Consider the following 16651-nt stretch of genomic DNA (forward strand, 5'->3'; position numbering starts at 1 on the left):
ATTGTGCTGACACGGGCTTGGAGTATTGTGATGTGAAGAGATCTGGAGCATTGTGATGACAAGGGCATGGAGTATTTTCATTACAGGATGCAAGGACCATTGTGCTGACAAGGGCATTGTGCATAGTGATGTCAAGTGGCATGGAGCATTGTGATGACTACTGCCATGGAGCATTGTGATGACAGGGTCATGGGACATTGTGATGCCAGGGGACATGGATCATTTTGATGAAAGTGGTCATAGAGCATTGTGATGACAAGGGCATGGCGCATTGTGATTACTGGGGCCATGGAGCATTCTGATGACATGGGCAGGACACATTGTGATGACAAGAATTCTGGAGCATCGTGATGAAAGGGCATGGAGCATTGTGATTACAGATCACATAGAGCATTGTAAAAGACTATGGCCATGGAGCATTGTGATGACAGGGGTCATGGAGCATTGTGACGTCAAGAGCCATTGAGCATTGTGATGACAGGGGTAATTGGGCATTGTGATTACAGTGGTCATCCAGCATTGTGATTAAAGGTATCATGGTGCACTGTGATGACAGGGGCTATGGAGCACTGTGATGAAAAGGCATGGAGCGTAGTGATAAAAGAGGACATGGAGCATTGTGGTGACATGGGCAGGGAATATTGTGATGACAGAGGGCATGGAGCACTGTGATGAAAGTTGTCCTGGAGCATTGTGATGAAAAGCACCATGGAGCCTTGTGATGACAAGAGCTATGGAGCATTGTGATGAAAAGTGTCATGGAGAATTGTGATGACATGGGTCATGCAGCATTGTGATGTCACGGTCATGGAACATTGTGATGACAAGAATTCTGGAGCATTGTGATGAAAAGGGCATGAAGCATTGTATTTACAGGGGACATGTAGCATTATGATGACATGGGCAGGGAACATTGTGATGACAGGGGTCTTGGAGCATTGTGATGACAAGTGTCATGGAACATTGTGCTGACAGGGATCATGGAGCATTGTGATGAGAGGTTCCTTGGAGCATTGTGATGACAGGCGTCATGGGGCATTGAGATGACAGTGGTCATGGAGCATTGTGATGAAAGGGGTCATGGAGCACTGTGATTACAGGGACCATGGAGCTTTGTGAATACATAGGCCATGGAGAATTGTGATGACAGGTGTCATGGTTCATTGTGATGAATATGGTAATAGATCACTGTGATGACAAGGGTCCTGGATCCTTGGGATGACACGGTTCAGGGAACATTGTGATGAATAGGACCATGGCCAATTGTGATGACAGGTGTCGTGGGGCATTGTGATGACACTGGTCATCTAGCATTGTGATGAAAGTTATCATGGAGCACTGTGATGACAGGGGCCATGGAGTATTGTGAATACTTAGGTGATGGACCATAGTGATGACATGGTTCATCGAGCATTGTGATGAAAGGGGCCATGGAGAATTGTGATGACAAAGGCCATGGAGCATTGTTATAACAGGGGTCATGGGGCATTGTGATGACAGTGGTCATCCAGAATTGTGATGAAAGCTGTCATGGAGCACTGTGATGGTAGGCCCCATGGAGCATTGTGATGACAAATGCCATGCAACATTGTGATGACAATTGTCATGGAGCATTGTGATGACACGTACATGGAACATTATGATGACAAGAGTTCTGGAGCTTTGTGATGACAAGGGCATGGAGCATTTTGATTACAGAGGCCAAGGAGCATTGTGCTGACAAGGGCATGGGGCATTGTGATGACAGGTGGCATGGAGCATTGTGATGAAAAGGGTACTGGAGCATTGTGAGGAAAGGGGTCATGGATAATTGTTATGACAGGGGTCATGGAGCTTTGTGATGACAAGTGCCATGGAGCACTATTATGACAGGTATCATGGAGCATTGTGATGACAAGTGCAGGGAACATTGTGATGAGCGTGGTCATGGAGAATTGTGATGAAAGGAGTACTGGAGCATTGTAAGGAAAAGGGTCATGGATCATTGTGATGACAGAGGTCATGGAGCTTTGTGATGACAAGTGCCATGGAGCACTATTATGACAGGGATCATGGAGCATTGTGATGACACGGGCATGGAGCATTATGATGACAAGTGTTGTGGAGCATTGTGTTGACAAAGGCGTGGAGCATTGTGTTGGCAAAGGCATGGAGCATTGTGATTACAGTGGCCATGGAGCATTGTGATGACAATGGCATGGAGGATTTTGATTACAGGGTCATGGAGCATTGTCATGAAAATTGTACTGGAGCATTTTGATGAATGGGGTCAAGTATCATTGTGATTAACAGGATCATGGAGATTTGTGATGACAAGTTTCGTGGAGCATTGTGATGACAAGGGCCATGGCGAATTGTGATGACAAGTGTAATGGAGCATGGTGAAGACACGGGCATGGAGCATTATGATGACAAGCGTTCTGGAGCATCGTGATGACAAGGGCATGCAGCATTGTGATGAAAGGGGTCATGGAGCATTGTGAAGAAAGGGGCCATGGAGCATTGTGATGACAGGCGACATGGGGCATTTTGATGACAGGGGTCATGGAGCCTTGTGATGAAAGGGATCAAGGAGCAATGTGATTACAGGGGACATGGAGCATTGTGAATACATATACCATGGAGCATTGTGATGACATGTTTCATGGAGCATTGTGATGAAATTGGTCATGGATCATTGTGATGACAAGTGTCCTGGAACATTGCGTTGACAGGGTTCATGGAGCATTGTGATGACAAGGTCCATGTCGAATTGTGAGGACAGGTGTCATGGGTCATGGGGCATTGTGATGACAATGGTCATCTAGAATAGTGATGAAAGCTGTCATGGAGCACTGTGATGACAAGGGCCATAGAGCACCGTGATGACAAAGACCATGGAACATTGTGATGACAACGGCATGGAGCATTGTGATTACAAGGGCCATGGAACATTTTAATGAGAAGTGCATGGAGCATTGAGATGACAATGGGCATGGAGCGTTGTCATGAAAATGGTACAGAAGCATTGTGATGAAAGGGGTCACGTATCACTGTGATTACAGGGATCATGGAGCTTTGTGATGACAAGGGTCATGGAGCATTGCGATGAGAGGTGTCATGGAACATTGCCATGACAAGGGCCATTGAGCATTTTGATGACAGGTGTCATGGTGCATTGTGATTATAGGGGTTGTGGATCACTGGCATGAAAAAGTCATGAAGCTTTGTGATTATAAGGGCATGGGGCATTGTTATGACATAGGTCAAGGAGCATTGAGATGAAAGTGCCATCGGGCATTGTGATGACAAGTGTCATGGAACATTGTGATGACAGTGGACATGGAGCATTGTGATGAAAGGGGAACTGGTGCATTGTGATGAAATGGGTCATGGATCATTGTGATTACAGGAATCATATATCATTGCAATGACAAGGGTCATGGAGCATTGTAAAGACAGGGGTCATGGAGCACTGTAATGACATGGGCCATGGAGTATTGTGATGACAGGGGTCATGGGGCATTGAGAAGACAAGGTGCATGGAACATTGTGATGACAGGGATCATGGTGCATTGTGATGACAGGGGTCATGGGACATTGTGATAATGGGCTTGGAGCATTGTGATGAAAATAGTCCTGGAGCATTGTGATGACAGCGGTCATGGAGAATTGTGATGACAGGGATCGTGCAGCATTGTGATGACATGTGTCATGGAGCATTGTGATGACAGTTGTCATGTAGAATTGTGATGATAGGTGTCATGGAGCACTGTGATGACAGGGGCCATGGAGCATTGTGATGACAAAGGCCATGGAACATTTTGATGACGTGTCATGGAGCATTGTGATGACATGGGCATGGAACATTATGATGACAAGAGTTCTGAAGCATTGTGATGAAAAGGGCATGGAGCATTTTGATTACAGTGGCCAAGGAGAATTGTGCTGACAAGGGCATTGTGCATTGTGATGACAAGTGACATGGAGCATTGTGATGAAAGTGGTACTGGAGCATTGTGAGGAAAGGAGTCATGGAACATTGTGATGACAGGGGTCATGGGGCATTGTCATGATAAGGGGCATTGGGCATTGTGATGACCGGGGGCCTGGAGCACTGTAATGAAAGTTGTCCTGGAGCATTGTGATGAAAAGCACCATGGAACATTGTGAAGATAAGGGTCACGGAGAATTGTGATGACGTGGGTCATGGAGCACTGTGATGACACGGTCATGGAACATTGTGATGACAATAATTCTGGAGCATTGTGATGAAAAGTTCATGGAGCATTGTGATGACATGGGACATGGAGCATTGTGATAACATGGGAAGGGAACATTGTGATGACAGGTTTAATGGAGCATTGTGATGAGATTGTCATGGAGCATTGTGTTGAAATTGATCATGGATCGTTGTGATGACAAGTGTCCTGAAACATTGTGATGAATTAGTTCATGGAGCATTGTGATGAAAAGGGCCATGGCGAATTGTGATGACAGGTGTCATGGTGACTTGTGATGACAGTGGTCATCTAGAATTGTGATGAAAGGGATCATGGAGCACTGTGATGAAGAAGGCCATGGAGCACTGTGATGACCAAGGCCATGGAACATTGTGATGACAAGTGTCATGGAGCATTGTGATGACACGGACATGGAGCATTATGATGATAAGTGTTCTGGAGCATTGTGATGAGAAGGGCATGGAGCATTGTTATTACAGGGGCCATGGAGCATTGTGAGGACAATGGCCGTGGAGCATTTTGATAACAGTGGTAATGGGAATTGTGATTACAGGAGGTATGAGACATTGTGATGAAAATGGTCCTGGAGCATTGTGATATCAGTGGTCACGGAGAATTGTGATGACAGTGATCATGGAACATTGTGGTGATGACTTTCATGAAGCTTTGTGATGACAAGGGCATGGAGCATTGTGATGACATGGGTCATCGAGCATTGTAATTACAGTGGTCATGGAGCATTGTGTTGACACGGGCATGGAGCATTGTGAGGGGAAGAGATTTGGAACATTGTGATGACAAGGGCATGGAGCATTTTGATTACAGGGGCTAAGGAGCATTGTGCTGATAAGGGCATGGTGCACTGTGATGACAAATGGCATGGAACATTGTGATGAAAGGGGTACTGGAGCATTGTGAGCAAAGGGATCATGGATCATTGTGATGACAAGTGTCCTGGAACCTTTGATGACACGGTTCATGGAGCATTGTGATGACAAGGGCCATGGCGAATTGTGATGACAGGTGTCATGGGGCATTGTGATGACATTGTTCATCTAGCATTGTGATGAAAGGTATCATAGAGCACTGTGATGACAGGGGTCATGGAGCATTGTGATGACAAAGGCCATAGAGCATTGTAATGAGAAATGTCATGGAGCATTGTGATGACAAGTGGCATGGAGCATTGTGATGAAAGGGGTACTGGAGTATTGTGAGGAAAGAGGTCATGGATCATTGTGATGACAGGGGTCATGGAGCTTTGTGATGACAACTACCATGGAGTATTTTGATGACAGTTGTCATGGGGCATTGTGTTGACAGTGGGCATAGACCATTGTGATGAAAGGGGTCATGGAGCAATGTGTTTACAGGCGCCATGGAGCATTGTGATGAAAAAGCCATGGAGCATTGTAATGAATGTGTTCATGGATCATTGCGATGACAGTGGTCATGCAACATTGTGATGATAGGGGCATGGTGCATTTTGATGACAATGGTCATGGAGCAATGTGAGGAAAGGGGTCATGGGGCATTGTGATGAAAGGGGACATGTGGCATTGTGACCACAAGGGTCATGGAGCTTTGTGATGAAAGAAGTCATGGAGAATTGTGATGACAGGGGTCATGGAGTATTGTGCTGACAAAGTCTATAGAGCATTGTGATGACAGGGTGCATTGGGCACTCTGATGACAGGGGGCAAGGTGAATTGTGGTGAAAAATGTCCTGGAGCATTGTGATGAAATGCACCATGGAGAATTGTGATTTAAAAGGCCATGGAGCGTTGTGATGACAAAGGCCATGGTGCATTGTGACGACAGGTGTCATGGGGAATTGTGATGACAGGGGACATGGAACATTGTGTTGAAAATGGTCCTGGAACATTGTGATGAAAAGCACCGTAGAGCATTGTGATGACAAGGGTCATCGAGCATTGTGATGAAAGGTGTCATTGAGTATTGTGATGACAATGGCCATGGAGCATTTTGATGACAGTGGGCATTGGGCATTGTGATGAAAGTGGTCATAGAGCATGGTGATGAAAAGGGCGTGGATTATTGTGATGACAAGGGTCATGGAGCATTGTGATGACAAGGGCAATGGAGCATTGTGATGCCAGGGGTCAATGGGCATTGTGATGACAGTGGCCTGGAGCATTGTGATGAAAAGGGGCATGGAGCATTGTGATGAAAGTGGTCATGGAACATTGTGAATAAATGCACCAGGGAGCATTGTGATGACTGGGGCCCTGGAGCATTGTGACAACAAGGGTCATGGAGCATTGTGATGACAGGGTTCATGGAGCATTGTGATGACAAGGGTCATGGAGCATTGTAATGACAGGGGTCATTGTTCATTGTGAAGAAAGGGGTCATGGATCATTGTGATTACACGGATCATGGATCCTTGTAATGACAAAGGTCATGGAGCTTTGTAAAGACAGGGGTCATGGAGCACTGTAATGACATGGACTACTATGTTTTTTTCAGCTACTATGAATGGTACTTTTACAAATTACATTTTCTAATGATTTATTTGCTGGATTCTAAAAGAACTACTATTTTTTGTATGCTTTTCTTTAATCCAGAATTCCTGATATGTGTGTGTGTATACTATGTAGGAACTTCTATGTAGGAATTTTTATTTTCTAATAATAATCATAATTATCTCTTACTTTCCAATCTTTATTCCACTGATTTATTTATCTTTTCTTAGTTAATTGACTGGGACCTCCACCAAAATATTGCATAGCAGCAGTCAAAATTGTCATTCTTATCCTCTTACTATCTTTAATATAAATTATTCTAAAGTTAATAAATTATCCTAAGAGGTATGATGTTTACCAAAAAATTTTAGTGGTTGAACTTTACCAGTTAAGGAAATTGCCTTGGTATGCTAATATTTTTGTAAGATATGAAGGCATTTTTTATTTCAGCCAATAGCTTTTTTTCTGTATCTATAAAGATGATCATGTGCTTATTCCTCCCCTCTAGTCTTATTATGGTGATTATCATTAGAAAATTTCCTGATGTTAGAAAATTTTACATTCCTGGGAAAGCACACACTTGATCATTATGTAATGCTGGATTTGATTTCTATATTTAACTTAAATTTTTTAAAAAGTCTCTATTCATAGATGAAATTTGTCTCTACTTGTTTTCCAGTATAGTCTTTATGTGGTTTTGGTATTGAAGTTACAGTAGTCCTATAACATGAATTGGATAGTTTTAGTTTTTCTGTTCACTGAAGTAGGGTTTTTTTTTATTTTTAATAAGGTGGTGTGGTATATTTAGAATCTAGGGAAGATTTGCTTGTAAAATATTTGAGCTTGCTGTCCACTTAGGAAGAAGATTTTTGCCTGGAAATACATTCAATTTATTTAATGGTTCTTTGTCCTTTCAAGTTTTCCATTTTGAGTCAATATTAGTCATTTATGTTTTTTCAAAAGTTGTCTCTGTCAATAATGTTTTCAAATTTACTGACATAAAGTTATTTATATTGTTTTCTTATGATTGAAAAACATCTTTACTTCATTTCAATTTTCTCTCTCCTTCATTCCCAATATTGTTTTTAAAAATTGTTCTTGGCTGGGGTGGAGAGAAGATGGCGGAAGAGTAAGACGTGGAGATCACCTTCCTTCCCACAGATACATTAGAAATACATCTACACGTGGAACTCTTCCTACAGAACACCCACTGAACGCTGGCAGAAAACGTCAGACCTCCCAAAAGGCAAGAAACTCCCCACATACTTGGGTAGGGCAAAAGAAAAAAGAAATAACAGAGACAAAAGAATAGGGACGTGACCTGCACCAGTGGGAGGGAGCCGTGAAGGAGGAAAGGTTTCCACACACTAGGAAGCCCCTTCGTGGGCGGAGACTGTGGGTAGCAGAGGGGGGAAGCTTCAGAGCCACGGAGGAGAGCACAGCCACAGGGGTGCGGAGGGCAAAGCGGAGAGACTCCCGCACAGAGGATCTGCGCCAAGCAGGACTCACCAGCCTGAGAGGCTTGTCTACTCACCCGCCGGGGCGGGCGGGGCTGGGAGCTGAGGCTCGGGCTTTGGTCGGATCGCAGGGAGAGGACTGGGGTTGGCGGCGTGAACACAGCCTGAAGGGTTTAGTTCACCACAGCTAGCCGGGAGGGAATCCGGGAAAAAGTCTGTAGCTGCTGAAGAGGCAAGAGACTTTTACTTCCCTCTTTGTTTCCTGGTGCGCGAGGAGAGGGGATTCAGAGTGCCGCCTAAACGAGCTCCAGACACGGGCGCGAGCCGTGGCTATCCGCACGGATCCCACAGCAACAGGGGCGCAGAGGGAAAAACGGAGAGATTCCTGCACAGAGGCTGGGCGCCGAGCAGCACTTAGCAGCCCGAGAGGCTTGTCTGCTCACCCGCCGGGGCAGGCGGGCCTGGGAGCTGAGGCTCTGGCTTTGGTCAGATCACAGGGAGAGGGCTGGGGTTGGCGGCGTGAACACAGCCTGAAGGGGTTAGCGCACCACAGCTGGCTGGGAGGGAGTCTGGGAAAAAGTCTGCAGCTGCCGAAGAGGCAAGAGACTTTTTCTTGCCTCTTTGTTTCACCGCGCGCAAGGAGAGGGGATTCAGAGCGCCGCCTAAACGAACTCCAGAGACGGGCACAAGCTGTGGCGATCAGTGCGGGCCCCAGAGAGGGGCATGAGACGCTAAGGCTGCTGCAGCCGCCACCAAAAATCCTGTGTGCGAGCACAGGTTACTCTCCACACCGCCCCTCCCGGGAGCCGGTGCAGCCTGCCACTGCCAGGGTCCCGTGATCCGGGGACAACTTTCCCGGCTGGTGCAACGTCACGCAGGCCTCTGCTGCTGCAGGCTCGCCCTGCCTCCTCCGTACTGCTCCCTCCCCCAGGCCTGAGTGAGCCAGAGCCCCTGAAGCAGCTGCTCCTTTAACCCCGTCCTGTGTGAGCAAAGAGCAGATGCCCCCAGGTGACCTACATGCAGAGGCGGGTCCAAATCCAAAGCTGAACCCCGGGAGCTGTGTGAACAAAGAAGAGAAAGGGAAATCTCTCCCAGCAGCCTCAGAAGCAGCGGATTAAAACTCCACAAACAACTTGATGTGCCTGCATCTGTTGAATACCTGAATAGACAACGAATCATCCCAAATTCAGGAGGTGGACTTTGGGAGCAGGATATATTAATTTTTCCCCTTTTCCTTTTTTTGTGAGTGTATATGTATATGCTTCTGGGTGAGATTTTGTCTGTATAGCTTTGCTTTTTAATAGCTTTATTTTACTTCACTATATTATATCCTCTTTCTTTCTTTCTTTCTATTTTTTCTCCCTTTTGCTCTGAGCCGTGTGGATGAAAGGCTCTTGGTGCTCCAGCCAGGCATCAGGGCTGTGCCTCTGAGGTGGGAGAGCCAACTTCAGGACACTGGTCCACAAGAGACCTCCCAGCTCCATGTAATACCAAACGGCGAAAATCTCTCAGAGATCTCCATCTCAACATCAAGACCCAGCTTCACTCAACGACCAGCAAGCTACAGTGCTGGACACCCTATGCCAAACAACTAGCAAGACAGGAACACAGCCCCATCCATTAGCAGAGAGGCTGCCTAAAATCATAATAAGGCCACAGACACCCCAAAACACACCACCAGATGTGGACGTGCCCACCAGAAAGACAAGATCCAACCTCATCCACCAGAACACAGGCACTAGTCCCCTCCACCAGGAAGCCTACACTACCCACTGAACCAACCTTAGCCACTGGGGACAGATACCAAAAACTACGGGAACTATGAACCTGCAGCCTGTGAAAAGGAGACCCCAAACACAGTAAGATAAGCAAAATGAGAAGACAGAGAAACACACAGCAGATGAAGGAGCAGGGTCAAAACACACCAGACCTAACAAATGAAGAGGAAATAGGTAGCCTACCTGAAAAAGAATTCAGAATAATGATAGTAAGGATGATCCAAAATCTTGGAAATAGAATAGACAAAATGCAAGAAACATTTAACAAGGACGTAGAAAAACTAAAGAGGAACCAAGCAACGATGAAAAACACAATAAATGAAATTAAAAATACTCTAGATGGGATCAATAGCAGAATAACTGAGGCAGAAGAACGGATAAGTTACCTGGAAGATAAAATGGTGGAAATAACTACTGCAGAGCAGAATAAAGAAAAAAGAATGAAAAGAACTGAGGACAGTCTCAGAGACCTCTAGGACAACATTAAACGCACCAACATTCGAATTATAGGGGTCCCAGAAGAAGAAGAGAAAAAGAAAGGGACTGAGAAAATATTTGAAGAGATTATAGTTGAAAACTTCCCTAATATGGGAAAGGAAATAGTTAATCAAGTCCTGGAAGCACAGAGTCCCATGCAGGATAAATCCAAGGAGAAACACACAAAGACACATATTAATCTAACTGTCAAAAATTAAATACAAAGAAAACATATTAAAAGAAGCAAGGGAAAAACAACAAATAACACACAAGGGAATCCCCATAAGGTTAACATCTGACCTTTCAGCAGAAACTCTGCAAGCCAGAAGGGAGTGGCAGGATATACTTAAAGTGATGAAGGAGAAAAACCTACAACCAAGATTACTCTACCCAGCAAGGATCGCATTCAGATTTGATGGAGAAATTAAAACCTTTACAGACAAGCAAAAGCTGAGAGAGTTCAGCACCACCAAACCAGCTTTACAACAAATGCTAAAGGAACTTCTCTAGGCAAGAAACACAAGAGAAGGAAAACACCTACAATAACAAACCCAAAACATTTAAGAAAATGGGAATAGGAACATACATATCAATAATTACCTTAAATGTAAATGGATTAAATGCTCCCACCAAAAGACACAGACTGGCTGAATGGATACAAAAACAAGACCCATATATATGCTGTCTACAAGAGACCCACTTCAGACCTAGAGACACATACATACTGAAAGTGAGGGGATGGAAAAAGATATTCCATGCAAATGGAAATCAAAAGAAAGCTGGAGTAGCAATTCTCATATCAGACAAAATAGACTTTAAAATAAAGACTATTACAAGAGACAAAGAAGGACACTATATAATGATCAAGGGATCGATCCAAGAGGAAGGTATAACAATTGTAATTATTTATGCACCCAACATAGGAGCACCTCAATACATAAGGCAAGTACTAACAGCCATAAAAGGGGAAATCGACAGCAACACAATCATAGTAGGGGACTTTAACACCCCACTTTCACCAATGGACAGATCATCCAAAATGAAAATAAATAAGGAAACACAAGCTTTAAATGATACATTAAACAAGATGGACTTAATTGATATTTATAGGACATTCCACCCCAAAACAACAGAATACACATTTTTCTCAAGGGCTCATGGAACATTCTCCAGGATAGATCATATCTTGGGTCACAAATCAAGCCTTGGTAAATTTAAGAAAATTGACATCGTATCAAGTATCTTTTCTGACCACAACGCTATAAGACTAGATATCAATTACAGGAAAAGATCTGTAAAAAATACAAACACATGGAGGCTACACAATACACTACTTAATAACGAAGTGATCACTGAAGAAATCAAGGGGAAAATCAAAAAATACCTAGAAACAAATGACAATGGAGACACGATGACCCAAAACCTATGGGACGCAGCAAAAGCAGTGTTAAGAGGGAAGTTTATAGCAATACAAGCCTACGTCAAGAAACAGGAAACATCTCGAATAAACAACCTAAACTTGCACCTGAAGCAATTAGAGAAAGAAGAACAAAAAAACCCCAAAGCTAGCAGAAGGAAAGAAATCATAAAGATCAGATCAGAAATAAATGAAATAGAAACAAAGAAAACAATAGCAAAAATCAACGAAACTAAAAGCTGGTTCTTTGAGAAGATAAACAAAATTGATAAACCATTAGCCAGACTCATCAAGAGAAAAAGGGAGAAGACTCAAATCAATAGAATTAGAAATGAAAAAGGAGAGGTAACCACTGACACTGCAGAAATACAAAAGATCATGAGAGATTACTACAAGCAACTCTATGCCAATAAAATGGACAACCTGGAAGAAATGGACAGATTCTTAGAAATGCACAACCTGCCGAGACTGAACCAGGAAGAAAGAGAAAATATGAGCAGACCAATCACAAGCACTGAAATTGAAACTGTGATTAAAAATCTTCCAACAAACAAAAGCCCAGGACCAGATGGCTTCACAGGTGAATTCTATCAAACATTTAGAGAAGAGCTAACACCTATCCTTCTCAAACTCTTCCAAAATATTGCAGAGGGAGGAACACTCCCAAACTCATTCTACGAGGCCACCATCACCCTGATACCAAAACCAGACAAAGATGTCACAAAGAAAGAAAACTACAGGCCAATATCACTGATGAACATAGATGCAAAAATCCTCAACAAAATACTAGCAGACAGAATCCAACAGCACATTAAAAGGATCATACATCATGATCAAGTGGGGTTTATCCCAGGAATGCAAGGACTCTTCAATATACGCAAATCAATCAACGTGATACACCATATTAACAAATTGAAGGAGAAAAACCATATGATCATCTCAATAGATGCAGAGAAAGCTTTCGACAAAATTCAACACCCATTTATGATAAAAGCCCTGCAGAAAGTAGGCATAGAGGGAACTTTCCTCAACATAATAAAGGCCATATAAGACAAACCCACAGCCAACATTGTCCTCAATGGTGAAAAACTGAAACCATTTCCTCTAAGATCAGGAAGAAGACAAGGTTGCCCACTCTCACCACTACTATTCAACATAGTTTTGGAAGTGTTAGCCACAGCAATCAGAGAAGAAAAAGAAATAAAAGGAATCCAAATCAGAAAAGAAGAAGTAAAGCTGTCACAGTTTGCAGATGACATGATACTATACATAGAGAATCCTAAAGATGCTACCAGAAAATTCCTAGAGCTAATCAATGAATTTGGTAAAGTAGCAGGATACAAAATTAATGCACAGAAATCTCTTGCATTCCTATACACTAATGACGAAAAATCTGAAAGTGAAATTAAGAAAACACTCCCGTTTACCATTGCAACAAAAAGAATAAAATATCTAGGAATAAACCTACCCAAGGAGACAAAAGACCTGTATGCAGAAAATTATAAGACACTGATGAAAGAAATTAAAGATGATACAAATAGATGGAGAGATATACCATGTTCTTGGATTGGAAGAATCAACATTGTGAAAATGACTCTACTACCCAAAGCAACCTACAGATTCAATGCAATCCCTATCAAACTACCACTGGCATTTTTCACAGAACTAGAACAAAAAATTTCACAATTTGTATGGAAACCCAAAAGACCCCGAATAGCCAAAGCAATCTTGAGAACGAAAAATGGAGCTGGGGGAATCAGGCTCCCTGACTTCAGACTGTATTACAAAGCTACAGTAATCAAGACAGTTTGGTACTGGCACAAAAACAGAAATATAGATCAATGGAACAGGATGGAAAGCCCAGAGATAAACCCACGCACATATGGTCACCTTATCTTTGATTAAGGAAGCAAGCATATACAGTGGAGAAAAGACAGCCTCTTCAATAAGTGGTGCTGGGAAAATTGGACAGATACATGTAAAAGTATGAAATTAGAACACTCCCTGACACCATGCACAAAAATAAACTCAAAATGGATTAAAGACCTAAGTGTAAGGCCAGACACTATCAAACTCTTAGAGGAAAACATAGGCAGAACACTCTAAGACATAAATCACAGCAAGATTCTTTTTGACCCAGCTCCTAGAGAAATGGAAAAAAAACACAAATAAACAAATGGGACCTAATGAAACTTAAAAGTTTTTGCACAGCAAAGGAAACCATAAACAAGACCAAAAGACAACCCTCAGAATGGGAGAAAATATTTGCAAATGGAGCAACTGACAAAGGATTAATCTCCAAGATTTACAAGCAGCTCATGCAGCTCAATAACAAAAAAACAAACAACCCAATCCAAAAATGGGCAGAAGACCTAAATAGACATTTCTCCAAAGAAGATATATAGATTGCCAACAGACACATGAAAGAATGCTCAACATCATTAATCATTAGAGAAATGCAAATCAAAACTACAATGAGATATCATCTTACACCGGTCAGACGGCCATCATCAAAAAATCTAGAAACAATAAATGCTGGAGAGGGTGTGGAGGAAAGGGAACACTCTTGCACTGTTGGTGGGAATGTAAATTGATACAGCCACTATGGAGAACAGTATGGAGGTTCCTTAAAAAAACTACAAATAGAACTACCATACGACCCAGCAATCCCACTACTGGGCATATACCCTGAGAAAACCATAGTTCAAAAGGAGTCATGTACCAAAATGTTCATTGCAGCTCTATTTACAATAGCCAGGACATGGAAGCAACCTAAGTGTCCATCATTGGATGAATGGATAAAGAAGATGTGGCACATATATACAATGGAATATTATTCAGCCATAAAAAGAAATGAAATGGAGGTATTTGTAATGAGGTGGATGGAGTTAGAGTCTGTCATACAGAGTGAAGTAAGTCAGAAGGAGAAAAACAAGTACAGTATGCTAACACATATATATATGGAATCTAAGGGGAAAAAAAGGCCATGAAGAACCTAGTGGCAAGACGGGAATAAAGACACAGACCTACTAGAGAATGGACTTGAGGATATGGGGAGGTGGAGGGGTGAGATGTGACAGGGTGAGAGAGTGTCATGGACATATATACACTACCAAATGTAAAATAGATAGCTAGTGGGAAGCAGCCACATAGCACAGGGAGATCAGCTCGGTGCTTTGTGACCACCTAGAGGGGTGGGATGGGGAGGGTGGGAGGGAGGGAGATGCAAGAGGGAAGAGATATGGGAACATATGTATATGTATAACTGATTCACTTTGTTATAAAGCGGAAACTAACACACCATTGTAAAGCAATTATACTTCAATAAAGATGTTTTAAAAAATTGTTCTTATTTTTCAATTTATATAAAGAAAATTTCAACCTTTGTGGTGTACAGTTCTATAAGTTTTGACAAATGTAGCCACACCCAAAATCAAGATATAGAGCAGTTCCATCACCCTCCAAAACTTCCTCATAATGTCCCTTTGTAGTCAATTACTTTCTATACCCCCCAGTCTCTGGCAACCATCCTTACATTTTTACCTTTTCCAAAATACTGTATCACACAGTATGTAGCTTTTTGATTCTGGCTTTTTTTTCCCACTGACTATAGTGTATTTGAAATTTATCCATGCTGAACATATCAATAGTTTGTTTCTTTGTATTGTTGAATAATATTCCATTTTATGCCTATACCACAGTTTGTCTATTCACCAGTTGAAGTTTCATTGTTTCCAGTTTTTTGGTGATTATGAACAGAGTCACTATAAACAATTATGTACAGAATTTTACCTGTACATATGTTTCAATACTCTTGGTTAAATACCCCAAACTGGAATTGCTGTCAAATGGTAAATGCATGTTTAATTTTATAAGATTCCACCAAACTGTTTTTCATAGTGGTTGTACCAATTTACCTTCCTATCAGCAATGTTTAAAAGTTCCTGTTTCTCTGCACTTAGTATTGTCAGTTAAAAAACTTTTAGCCATGTTAATAGGTAGGTAGTGGTACCTTACTGTGGTTTTGATTTGCATTTCCCTGGTGACTGGTGATGTTGGGCACCTTTAAATGTGTTTATTCATTATCTGTATGTCTTCTTTGGCCAAGTGACTTTCAGATCTTTTGCCCACTTTGAATTGAGTTTTTAGTTTTCCTGTTGTTGAGTTTTGAGTTTCTTCATATATTCTGGATATAAGTCAATAGTCATGTATATAATTTGCAGATATTTTCACCCAGTCTGTGGTTTGTCAATTTATTCTGTTAACAGTGTCTTTCACAGAGTAAAATTTTTGATTTTGATGAAGTTCAATTTTCCTTTTTTTCTATTGTAGATTGTGTTTTTGTGATATATCTAAGAACTCTTTTCCTAACCCAAGGTCACAAAGATTTTTTCTTTCTTTTTTTCTAATTTTCTAGTTTTACATTTTTGACTTTAATACATTTTTAGTTCATATTTTTATGAAGTGTGAAGTTTGTATTGAAGTTTTTTGTGTGTGTATGTATGTCTACCTAATTATTTTTAAAAAATGACATGGGCCTTGTGATGACAAGGGTCATGGGGCATTGTGATGACAGGGGTCATGGAGCATTGTGATGAAAGGGGTCACGGAGCACTGTGATTACAGGGACCATGGAGCACTGTGATGACAGAGGTAAAGGAGCATTGTGATGTCAGGGGGCATGGAGCATTGTGATGACAAGGACCATGGAGCTTTTTGATGAAAGGTGTAATGGAGCATTATGATGAAAAGGGTCATGGGGCAGTGTGATGACATGGCTCATGGGGCATTGTGCTGACAGCAGCATGGAGCA

This window comes from Eschrichtius robustus, unplaced genomic scaffold (genome assembly GCF_028021215.1).
Source record: "Eschrichtius robustus isolate mEscRob2 unplaced genomic scaffold, mEscRob2.pri scaffold_26, whole genome shotgun sequence".
Classification (NCBI taxonomy): Eukaryota; Metazoa; Chordata; class Mammalia; order Artiodactyla; family Eschrichtiidae; genus Eschrichtius; species Eschrichtius robustus.